This window comes from Salvelinus alpinus, chromosome 35, assembly GCF_045679555.1.
Source record: "Salvelinus alpinus chromosome 35, SLU_Salpinus.1, whole genome shotgun sequence".
Taxonomy (NCBI): Eukaryota; Metazoa; Chordata; class Actinopteri; order Salmoniformes; family Salmonidae; genus Salvelinus; species Salvelinus alpinus.
Genome location: NC_092120.1, coordinates 9090320 through 9103881, shown reverse-complemented (window position 1 = coordinate 9103881; position 13562 = coordinate 9090320).

Genomic DNA, 13562 nt, shown 5'->3' with positions numbered 1-13562 from the left:
TCAAGGAACCCCTGGAGTTCCTCAAGGAACCATTGCTAGTCAATTGTTCATATTTGCACCTTTGGTTAGTTGAGGGGTTCCTGGACTGGAGGCGTGGCTTATTAGGGGTGTGGCTTACAGATAGATATTTTTTAGCCACCCGTTAGAGTAAATTACATTCCTGTTCATCTGTTCATTTATTCTGTTATATTGTTATTATATGTTAAGGTTGAACACTGACAGGTTTGAAGCTTCATTGAGGCCTACAGAGGTGTATGAGTTCCTCAAGAGTTTATGCAAATCCAAAGTTGGAATGGTTACCATTTTATGACTATATGTAATCAGCAACCTTAAAATATTAATATTATATTGGAAGAATATGCATAATTATTCAAGGTATATAGAAATTTGCAGTGTAACAACTTAATATGTTGAACAGGAAGGACATTTACTCTAACGGGTAGCCAAAATAACAATCTGAAAGCCATGCCTCCAATAATCCATGCCTCCAATCTTCTGATAGGCTGCCACCTCTACAATATATTATTAAAAAGGTTCACAATTGAACCTCTCCCATCACCAAAAGGTTGTGGTTTGTACCTTTACACAGAGGTTCCTTGAAGACCCTTCTCAGAGGGGTTCCTCATGGAACCTTTTTGACCTGGAAAGGTTCCACTGGTGTGGCAAAGCAAACAGACTTCACTGTGTATGAGCTGCTAGCTAGCTGACTACTGTGGAGCTAAGTGAACGAAATATCATCAGCTAGCTAACTTCCTATTAGCTAGCTAACTTAAAGTTCTTAAAATTGTAAGGTAAAACCACAAGCCACAAATGCATGTAGATGCCATGGAAGAGGGTGAAAGGACTGCAGCTCCAGCTGTCAGAAAAGGGAGAGAGTAGGCTACCGGATACGGCAGGTCATTTTCTGGGAGGACACTGTGAAAAGATTCTCCAGTTCCAGTCCTTAGTAAGGGAAACTATTAGGACAGAGAGATAATAGCAATATAATATTCAGTGCCTGTCTAATTTTTGTATAATGAAGCCTGTTTCTTTGTGATGTTTTCTGTCCTCAGATACGGAGAGCTATGAAAGCCTGTCTTCAGATGAGGTCCTAATGAATGTCCCAAGAGACTAAGGCTTTATCCTTGTATACTGGGTTATATGTATACCTACACTCTTAGAAAAAAGGGTTCCTAAAGGGTTCTTCAGCTGTCCCCATAGTAGAACCCTTTTTGGTTCCAGGTGGAACCCTCTGTGGAAATGGTTCTACATTGAACCCAAAAGGGTTCTACCAGGAACCAAAAAGGGTTCTTCAAAGGGTTCTCCTATGGGGACAGCGGAAGAACCCTTTTAGGTTCTAGGTAGCAACTTTTATTCTAAGAGTGTATGTTACCAAAAGCAGTAAAAAGTGACACACAATGTATAACCCTATTACAACTGGAGCAGGCCAACCCTACTCCAGGATGTCTGCTGGGTGTGCAGGCTTCTTGTAACGGCTGTTTGAGGAAGAGGACCAAGGTGCAGCGTGGTACGTGTTCATGATTTTTAATAAAGCTGAACACTAGAACAAAAAATAACAAAGCGGAACAAACAAAACAGTTCTGTCTGGTGCAGACGCACAAAACAGAAAACAACTACCCACAAAACCCATGTGGGCAAGAGCTACCTAAGTATGGTTCTCAATCAGAGACAACGATAGACAGCTGCCTCTGATTGAGAACCACACCCGGCCAAACAACAAAGAAATACAAAACATAGAACACAAAACATAGAATGCCCACCCCAACTCACGCCCTGACCAAACCAAAATAGAGACATAAAAAGGATCTCTAAGGTCAGGGCGTGACACTTCTGTTCCAGCCCAGCACTAAAACACATGATTCAACTTATGGAACCTAATGGGTTGATAATCAAGTGTTCTATTGCTGGGCTGGAATATAAGTATGCTCACCCAGTAGATCAGTGGAGCAAGGTTGGCCAACGCTGGTATATACTATTGTATATATATACATGTATATAATGTTGGTACAGCCCCCCGCTAACACACCACATTAAAAAAAATTATCTGCTTAATGTGGACCTTGAAAAACAGACTCGGGTGTGTTTCAGGGTTGGATCAAAAGCCTGCACACCCAGTAGCTCTCCTGATGGAGGGTTGACCACATATGTTTTATACAGTAGCCTAACTACCAGTGCAGTTATATTACTTTGTGATGGGGTTAAGTGCCTTGCTCAAGGGCACAATGGCAGGATATGATACATGAATTCAGAGAGCAGCCTCGCATTGTTAAAGGGAAACTTAATAATTGTTAAACTTCATATTCATCATATCCACCACCACCAGATCATCAACATATGTCAAAATGGTGCATTTCTATGTTTTGTAGTTAAATGATAGAGGAAGATGTCTTTCCAATAACATCATCGGTGTGCATTGTGTGATTTTGACCAATTGTGAGTAGGCATTGCCTACTAATTGCCTACTAATTGGTTGATGATGTCATTGGAAACACTAATCTTGCTCTAGCTTTTTTGCTACAAAACATAGAAACGCACAATTTTCACAAATGTTGATGTTGGGTTGATGCTGGAGATGATGAATATGAAGTTGAACACTTTTAAAATTTCCCTTTAATCCCACATTTTTTCATAAAAACAGAGATGCCACCAATTACTGGTCATGGAAATGTGTCAATCTGGAATGGAAATGGTCATGGAAATGTGTCAATCTGTCAAAATGTGTATGAATCCTGATCTATATACTGCCTTTCCTTATATTTTTCAGAGAAGGTAATGCGTCTGCATCCAGGTGAAGACTTAGCTAGCTGCCAGAGACAAACTTTCAACCGAAAGAAAACTGCTTGGCAGGGAAAAACACATTTGAATATAACAATGTAAAGAGTTAAAACCTTTGTTGTTGCTGTAATTAATACTTTACAGCCATGTTTTTTCCCCATCTGATTTTAATGACAGTACGTCAATAGGTTTTATTGGTTTAAACTCATTTTTATTGTTTCAGTTACCACTGGACAAGTAGTTAGCCAGATTGTACCATAGGACCATATCATCCTAGTCAAAAAATGCCAGTGGTATACAGCTACCACACAGTTTACTATTACCACAAACATTACCACAAAATGTGGTACCACCAAATTACCACACAAAAACCACAGGATTTGTAATGAGAGCAGGCTGGGCTGCCTCCCAGTCATGCTATTGCTAACATACCTGTGCAAGGGTTTAGTTTCTTCCTTGGTTAATTGATGTAGGACAAGGTATTTCAAGTTTCTTAATTTTTTAAACATTATTCTCATTTGAAAATAAAAGAAAACCTACAGTCCTTTTGTCCAGTGTTTTGGCACCTTAACACCACTCCAGCCGGGCGGTCTCTTTACAGTAACCATTCTAACCAAGGTGAATGATAATTTTATGGGCAACATGAACCTGCCTCAGCATGGGGTTGTCAGAAGCGACAGTTAACACACACACACACACAAACAGTTGAACATGCACCATAACAGTGTATTTTGAAGCACTCTGTGGAAAACCGAGAAGCTTTGCTGTGTTATGATGTGGAACTTATGTTCTGGGAAATGCACAGACCACATGACAATGGACCTGTCATAAGGGAGGCTGCATATGCTGCTGTAGTCTGCTGTCCAGATCAATGGACAAATAAACCTCAAACAGCACTCAGAAGGGCAGGCTGGACAGGCTTCCTTTGATAGCCTACAGTAACAGTATGCAGTGTCGAAAGTACCACACAAAGACAGCTAACTAGACTACTGCTGCCTGCATTGAAATCCACTAGACTCGTGTGTGGTCCAAGGCTGAATACATTACAAAGCAAGGGCCGATGATCAAACTGAATTTGATTTGTGATTCGTCACGCAGAGAGATTTACTGGGGTATTTTTAGCTACTGGGAGTGTGATCTGACACCCGTTTGTCTGAGGAAAGCGGAAAGGCAGCCCCTTACAATTAGATTTAGGAGGAAGATGCAGGAAAGCTAGCAATACTCCACTATCTCCTATACTGACTGAAGCTCTGTCTTCATAGCTCTGCACACAAACAATAGCTCCTGCGAACATCAGTCTTTTAGATTGTGAACTTTAATTCAGTTAGCAACGCAAATTGATGGTGTGTGTGTGTGTGTGTGTGCTCATCTTACACTGTGACAGTAAAGACTTTTTTTGCAGTTGTTTTATCATAGTTATTCAAAATGTTAACCCAAACTTAGGTGTTGTCTTACCTCAAGGGGAGTTACGCGGTTGTCTTACAATTTTAATACAAGCTCTACCTATGGAAATGCCTGCAGTAAACAATGCATGCAATACAAGCATAAAAATGTTGCACACTGAAATGCAACGTATATTGCAACAACATCTATTGAGAACATCTGTGATTTACCTTTTGGAACATAACTGTTTTGATCGCATTGCAACTACAAAATGCTCCATGCATTGTTTTCATAACAGGGCTTTCCATTGACCTTTTTATTCAAATTCTTCCATTTCAGTTCATCAGCATCACCCTCGCTGAACAACTGCATTACGACATCTGAATAGATCCAAACATTCATAACATTGAACCCAATGATCTCAGTGCATTACACTCCCCACTCGGAGATGACACTAGCGTGAATAGTATGTGGTCTTGCTTGTGGCCTGATCAATTAGAACAGAAAGCTCTTGGATCCTCGGTTGGGTGACCGCCAGGAGCCACAAAAGAAAATGACGTCCAAGTCCAACAGAAGGACAAGCTAATCAAAGAGGATCATTAGAGAAGAGACAGATCATACATGGTCTCTCTGCGGCCAGCAGCACTAGGAATCAACTATCAATCAATTATGAGACAAATGCCATTAAAATGGCCTCTACAAAATGAGTTAATTCAGTCTAGAACAACGTTTAAGGTGTCAAATTAGTATTTCTGAAAATGCTATTTTCTCATAATGACGTTATGAGATATTGAAACAGTGGAACACTATACAATAACAGGCTATGGGACAGAATTCCTGAATTCAAATCTAAGTTCTATCAACAAATCTATCAATATTATCTTGACATTGTAGCCTACTAACTCATGAAAATTATGTAATGATGTAAGGCAAATGCTACTGTTAGATACTCTGCTTTGTGTACAAAATGTGTCTCTCCTAATACAAAGACAGTATTATTAGAGGAGCATTGGATAGCCAGCAGTTCAATGTATCACAAGAAAAGGGAACCGTATATTCCATGAAGTACCAAACTACTCAGAAATGTGGACTTACTCAGAAAATACAGTTTGTTTGGAGTAGGCCCACATTCCATCCATGATATCCTCCAGACATGGGTTCAAATCATATTATTAATATTTCACATACTTTGATAGTTTGGTTGAGGCTGCCTGGAGTGCCAAATAGGAGATGTTTGCGAATTCAGGACTATTCCATTGATTTTAATGATTCCATTATGCCAGGCAAGCTCAGTCGAACACAGTTTAAGTATTTTAAAGGTTTCAAATACTATTTGAACCTAGGTCTGTTATCTACTAGACATCTACCCCCATTTGAACAGTTTTCTCCTGTTATATACAATCAGTCATCTGAAAGTATGTTGCTAATGTACCGCATGTGTAGATGATGCATTTGAAAACCTGAGGTGAAGCCTGTTTGATGCTAACAGATTTAATATTTTATGTTATGATAATTATTTATACAAGCTCATTATTATTTTTATAACAGCATCATAATGCATTATATCTTTCAGCCTTACTTCTAATATATTACTGAAACAGCTTCTCCTTAAAGGATGTTACATAGTACAATAGGTAATATGCTTTGTATGTAAAGTTGTGAAATACTAACCTTCATTAGCATTAAATTACTGGGGCACTTTGTGCTAATCTCATTTCAATGTGGTACTACAGCAATCAAAGCACAGTTCAACACAAGCATTACACGCAAGCTCTGAAACAGGATACGCTAGTTCTCGGATATAGCTATGACTGTAAATTAGATTTGCTTCTTATGACGCAGTGATTTCCCATTCGGGCCTGTGACAGTGTCGAAACACATTATCTATCTAGTCTACTCCCAATTAACAATGTCTAATAGGGAAATGGCCACGATGGATTACAGGGACAATTGGGATTGGGAATAGTTTTTAATACAACTTTGTGGTTGCTGGAAGGCTATGGGTGTCACGCTGATATAAAGGATTTTGGAGACAGGCGCAGGAATACACAATAGGGGTTTTTAATACACCCAAAACAAACACGTGTACAAAAACACTGGGCTGTACTCAAACAAAAGATCTTGGGTAAACCTTGTTGACCGACACGGGACGATACCCGTAGTACACAATATTTAAAGCACGCAGCATAACAGCTGCACCAACGCATAGGTAATCACACCACCAACAGACATGGAACAATAACCGACAGAGGGAACAGATATATAACATACTAATCAGGGGAAATGGGAACCAGGTGTGTGTAATCAGACTAGAAAGCTGGTGACATAGACCTCCGGAACTGGTGAACAGAATTAGCATCAGTACGGGGGGATCCGTGACAGTGTGCAACTTACATCTGCATCAATCACTTGCAGTTTTAACTTCCTGCACACACACATGGGCTTTCTGTTTCACTAAGGGAGGAGGTCATAGACCTGGCAGTGTGGTGCCAAGACAATAAACTCTCTCAACGCCATTAAGACCAAGGAGCTGATCATGGACTACAGGAAAGAGCATCCTGACTGGTTGTATCATTGTCTGGTATGGCAACTGCACCGCCCTTGACCGAAAGGCCCTACAGAGGGTGGTGCAGACGGCCCAACGTATCAGTGGGGACGAGCTCCCAGCCATCCAGGACGTACAGTACATGCCAGGTGGTGTCTGAGAAAGGCCCGACCGAGACATGGACTGTTCTCCATGCTCCCGTGCGGCAGGCGGGTAATGGTGGATCAAGGCTCAGACCAACAGGCTCCTAAACAGCTTCTATCCCCAGACCATAAGACTGTTAAATGGCTAACAATTATTGCTCTCCCTCAGACTGTCCACACTGACTCTATGCCCATCCACACACGTTCACTGTCACTGCTACTCACACGCACTCACATACACACATACACCCTCACACATAACTGACGACACACACTTACACCCCCTTATACCTACGCTGTTGCTAATATGATTATTGAGTCGATTTATTACCAGCATTACACTGCCATTCTTTGATTATTGATTACCATTAAAATGTATATATTTATCCTGCTACTAGTCAGTATTACCCCTGTTTACATGTACCGTGCCTTCCGCATCACGACTCCTGAGGTCGGTCCCTCTCCTTGACCGGGTGGCGTTCTGCGGTCGACATCACCGGCTTTCTAGCCACCGCCGATCCACTTTTCATTTTCCATTTGTTCAGTCTTTGTCTAATCACACCTGGCTTCACTTAATCAATTACTTGTTTATTATTTAACCCCCTGTTCTACATGTTGTATTTGTGAGTGATTGTTTGTTGTATTGTGTGGCCGTGTATATTACGTGTTATGTTTGAATTTTTTAGTAAAGTATTTTATTACGCATATCTGCTGTCCTGCGCCTGACTCATCTCACCAGCTACACACAGACGCCTTTACAGAATCCCTCACCTGAAGAATGGAGTCGGCAGGAGCAGACGCCCTCCCAGTTGTAGTGGAGGAGCGCGTTCAGCAGCACGCGACCATGTTGCAACGCCTGGGCACAGCCATGGATCGCGTCCTGCAAACGATGGATCGTTGGGAGAGAGGAGGTTATCCAGCGCCTCCACCAGCTCCACTACAACAGGTCCCACTGTCCACCACTCTTCCACCTGGTCCCAGCGGGATTCGACTCGCGCTCCCGAGGGAGTATGATGGGACGGCTGACGGATGCCAGGGGTTTCTACTACAGCTGGAGCTCTACCTGGCGACCGTCCACCCGGCTCCTTCGGGGCGTGAGAGTGTGTCCGCCCTCGTCTGCTGCCTCTCAGGCAAAGCCCTGGAGTGGGCCAACGCCGTATGGAGTGAGGGAGACGCGGCGTTGGACCATTACGTTCCACCTGAGGCAGGGGACGAGGAGCGCGCAGGATTTCGCCTTGGACTTCCGGACCCTGGCCGCCAGCGTGGGATGGACCGACAGGGCCCTGATCAATCACTACAGGTGCAGTCTGCGCGAAGACATCCGTCGGGAGTTGGCCTGCCGAGACATCACCCTCACATTGGACCAGCTGGTTGACATACCCATCTGACTGGACAACCTGCTGACTGCCCACGGACGTCCGGATCAGGACCTGTCAGTTCCATCCCCCAGCACCTCCGCTCCGACGCCCATGGAGCTGGGAGGTGCTGCAATTAGGGCGATCGGAGGAGGGGCCATTCCCTGCACCATCTGTGGCTGCAGAGGGCACACTGCTGGTCGGTGCTGGGGGGGTTCCTCAGGGAGTCGAAGGAAGAAGGCAGGGCACTGTCGTGTCACCCCAGGAGGGTCGGCACCAGGCTCACCTAGAGCCCCCTGTTGCTCACATGTATGTGTTTATTTCATTTCCTGAGTTTTCCCCGCATTCCCAGCATAAGGCGCTAGTAGATTCAGGCGCAGCTGGGAATTTTATTGACTGTTCATTTGCTCTTAGTTTAGGGATTCCCTTTGTTCCTGTGGATATGCCCTTCTCTGTGCACACCCTAGATAGTCGACCATTAGGGTCAGGGCTGATTAGGGAGGCCACCGCTCCACTTGACATGGTTACGCAGGAGGGTCACGAGGAGAGAATCAGTCTCTTCCTTATTGATTCTCCTGCGTTTCCTGTGGTGCTGGGCTTACCCTGGTTGGCCCGTCATGACCCCACTATTTCGTGGCAACAGAGGGCTCTCAAGGGGTGGTCACGAGAGTGCTCAGGGAGGTGTGTAGGTGTTTCCATCGGTGCGACTACGGTGGAAAGTCCAGACCAGGTCTCCACCATGCGCATCCCCTCAGAATATGCCGATTTGGCTCTCGCCTTCTGTAAGTAGAGGGTGACTAAATTACCACCTCATCGACGGGGGGACTGTGCGATAAATCTCCTGGTAGACGCTGCACTTCCCAGGAGTCACGTGTATCCTCGGTCACAGGAGGAGACGGTGGCTATGGAAACATATGTCTCCGACTCCCTGGGGCAGGGTTACATTCGGTCCTCCACTTCACCTGCCTCCTCGAGTTTCTTTTATGTGAAGAAGGATGGGGGTCTGCGCCCGTGTATTGACTATTGAGGGATCAATCAGATCACGGAGGTACAGCTACCCGCTGCCTCTCATCGCCAGTGCGATCGAGTCAATGCACGGGGCGCGCTTCTTCACAAAATTGGATCTCAGGAGCGCTTACAACCTGGTGCGTATCCGGGAAGGGGACGAGTGGAAGACGGCATTTAGTACCACCTCAGGGCACTATGAGTACCTCGTCATGCCGTACGGGTTGATGAACGCTCCATCAGTTTTCCAGGCCTTTGTTGACGAGATTTCCAGGGACCTGCATGGGCAGGGTGTAGTGGTGTATATCGACGACATTCTGATATACTCCGCTACACGCGCCGAGCATGTGTCACTGGTGCGCAGGGTGCTTGGTCGACTGTTGGAGTATGACCTGTGCGTCAAGGCTGAGAAATGTCTGTTCTTCCAACAGTCTCCAACGGTACCCTAGGTCTCCTTCCTAGGGTACCGCATTTCCAGGTCAGGGGTGGAGATGGAGACTGACCGCATTTCAGCCGTGCATAATTGGCCGACTCCCACCACGGTAAAGGAAGTGCAGCGGTTTCTAGGGTTTGCCAACTACTACCGGAGGTTTATCCGGGGTTTTGGTCAGGTAGCAGCTCCCATTACCTCACTGCTGAAGGGGGGACCGGTGCGGCTGCAGTGGTTGGCTGAGGCGGACAGGGCTTTTGGTCACCTGAAGGCTCTGTTTACCTCGGCTCCCGTGCTGGCTCATCCGGATCCCTCTTTGGCGTTCATAGTGAAGATGGACGTGTCCGAGGCTGGGATAAGAGCCGTGCTCTCTCAGCGCTCAGGCACGCCACCAAAGCTCCGTCCCTGTGCTTTCTTTTCGAAGCTCAGCCCAGCGGAGCGAAACTATAATGTGGGGGACCGGGAGCTGTTGGCTGTTGTCAAGGCTCTGAAGGCGTGGAGACATTGGCTTGAGGGGGCTAAACACCCTTTTCTCATCTGGACTGACCACCACAATCTGGAGTACATCCGGGCGGCGAGGAGACTAAACCCTAGCCAGGCAAGGTGTGTTATGTTTTTTTACCCGTTTTGTTTTCACTCAATCCTACAGACCAGGTTCCCAGAACGCTAAGGCAGACGCACTGTCCCAGATGTATGACACAGAGGAGCGGTCCATGGATCACACTCCCATACTCCCGGCCTCTTGCCTGGTGGCACTGGTGGTGTGGGAGCTGGACGCGGACATCGAGCGGGCGTTACGCACAGAGCCCACTCCCCCCCAGTGTCCAGCTGGGCTCCTGTACGTTCCGTCTGCTGTCCGTGACCGTTTGCTCTATTGGGCCCATACGTCACCCTCCTCTGGTCATCCTGGCATTGGTCGGACGGTGCGTTGCCTTAGTGGGAAGTACTGGTGGCCCACCTTGGCCAAGGACGTGAGGGTTTATGTTTCCTCCTGCTCGGTGTGCGCCCAGTGCAAGGCTCCCAGGCACCTGCCCAGAGGGAAATTACAACCACTACCCGTTCCACAACGGCCGTGGTCGCACCTGTCGGTGGACTACCTGACGGATCTTCCTCCCTTCACAGGGCAACACCACGATCCTGGTCGTTGTGGATCGGTTTTCTAAGTCCTGCCGTCTCCTCCCTTTGCCCGGTCTCCCTACGGCCCTACAGACTGCGGAGGCCCTGTTCACTCACGTCTTCCGGCACTACGGGGTGCCTGAGGACATAGTCTCTGATCGGGGTTCCCAGTTCACATCCAGGGTCTGGAAAGCGTTCATGGAACGTCTGGGCGTCTCGGCCAGCCTTACCTCAGGTTTTCACCCCGAGAGTAACGGGCAGGTGGAGAGAGTAAATCAGGATGTGGGTAGGTTTTGCGGCCATATTGCCAGGACCGGTCGGGGGAGTGGGCGACGTTCATCCCCTGGGCAGAGATGGCCCAGAACTCACTCCGCCACTCCTCCACTAACCTCTCTTCTTTCCAGTGTGTATTGGGGTATCAGCCGGTTCTGGTACCGTGGCATCAGAGCCAGATCGAAGCTCCTGCGGTGGACGAATGGTTCAAGCGCTCGGAGGAAACCTGGGACACCGCCATGAGCACCTACAACGGGCCGTGAGGCGGCAAAAAGCGAGCGCCGCCGGGGGACCGGGTCTGGCTCTCGACCCGGAACCTGCCCCTCCGCCTGCCCTGCCGGAAGCTGGGTCCGCGGTTTGTGGGGCCATTTAAAGTCCTGAGGAGGCTGAACAAGGTATGCTACAGGTTACAGCTTCCCCCAGATTATTGCATTAATCCCTCGTTTCATGTGTCTCTCCTCAGGCCGGTGGTGGCTGGTCCACTCCAAGAAGTTGAGGTGCGGGAGGTTCCTCTGCCCCCTCTGGACATCGAGGGGGCCCCGGCGTATGCTGTTCGAGCCATCCTGGACTCGAGGCGCCGGGCGAGGGCCCTTCAGTACCTCGTGGATTGGGAGGGGTACGGTCCGGAGGAGAGATGCTGGGTGCCGGTGGAGGACGTCCTGGACCCTTCGTTGCGACGGGATTTCCACCGTCTCCATCCGGATCGCCCTGCGCCTTGTCCTCCGGGTCGTCCCCGAGGTCGGTGTCAGCGTGCTGCTGGAGCACATTTTGTTAGGTTACAGCTTTATTCTAAAATCGCTTAAATATTTTTTTCTCCTCAATCTACACACAATACCCCATAATGACAAAGCAAAAACAGGTTTAGACATTTAGACAAAAACTGAAATATCACATTTACATAAGTATTCAGACCCTTTATTCAGTACTTTGTTGAAGCACCTTTGGCAGCGTTTACAGCATCGAGTCTTCTTGAGTATGATGCTACAAGCTTGGCACACCTGTAATTGAGAAGTTTCTCCCATTCTTCTTTGCAGATCCTCTCAAGCTCTGTCAGGTTGGATGGGGAGAATTGCTGCACAGCTATTTTCAGGTCTCTCCAGAGATGTCTGATCGGGTTCAAGTCCGGGCTCTGGCTGGGTCACTCAAGGACTTGTCCCGTAGCCACTCCTGCGTTGTCTTGGCTTTGTGCCTAGGGACGTTGTCCTGTTGGAAGGTGAACCTTCACCCCCAGTCTGAGGTCCTGAGCCCTCTGGAACTGGTTTTCATCAAGGATCTCTCTGAACTGTGCTCCGTTCATCTTTGCCTCGATTCTGACTAGTCTCCCAGTCACTGCTGCTGAAAAACTTATTTTCCGTCTGGCCAATCTTCCATAAAGGTCTGATTGGTGTCGTGCTGCAGAGATGGTTGTCCTTCTGGAAGGTTCTCCCATCTCCACAGTGGAGCTCTGTCAGAGTGACCATAGGGTTCTTGGTCACCTCCCTGACCAAGGTCCTTCTCCCCCAATTGCTCAGTTTGGTCAGGCAGCCAGCTCTAGGAAGAGTCTGGTGGTTCCAAACTTCTTCCATTTAAGAATGATGGAGGCCACTGTGTTCTTGGGGACATTCAGTGCTGCATAAATGTTTTGGTACCCTTCCCCATATCTCTGCCTCGACACAATCTTATCTCGGAGCTCGACGGACAATTTCTTCGACCTCATGGCTTGGTTTTTGCTCTGACATGAAGTGTCAACTGTGTGACCTTATATAGACAGGTGTGTGCCTTTCCAAGTCATGTCCAATCAATTAAATTGACCACAGGTGGACTCCAATCAAGTTGTAGAAACATCTCAAGGATGATCAATGGAAACAACTGAGCTCAATTTCGAGCAAAGGGTTTGTAAAATTATGTAAATAAGGTAAATTTGCAACATTTTCAAAAAACCTGTTTTCACTTTGTCATAATAGGTTATTGTGTGTAGATTGCTGAGGAAATTGTTTATTTAATCAATTTTAGAATAAGGCTGTAACTTAACAAAATGTGGAAAAAGTCAAGGGGTCTGAATACTCTCCGAAGGCACTGTATATGTTATAATTAGTATACTACCATAAGTATTGGCGCGTTCTCGCATGCATCTGCATATTTCCGTTATGGATCGCCTCCTCTGTGAAATATGCGTGTGCAATAACTCAATTCAACCTTTGCATTCCTTCTAAACAACTTAGTCCACTCTGTTGATAACATATTCTAGTTTTGGGAACAGAAAACCGTATTGAGATCAAATGATTAATCGATGAGAAAATGTGGAGAATGTCGCCCAAAATCCATCTCGTTCCATTTTCTCCCACTGCTGGCCAGTGGGTTTCCTCTCACCCTCACATTTATACATCCAGTGAAATATCCATCTCATTGTTCTGTCTGTGGTTTTACTGCTCCAACCCTCACTGGACTGTGACAATGCTGCCATCTAGTGGTTTGCAAGGGCGTCACACCAAAACTCCTAAAGAAAATGTATTTGAAATGGTATGATCTGATAGTGCTGATTGAGTTTCAAATAGTCT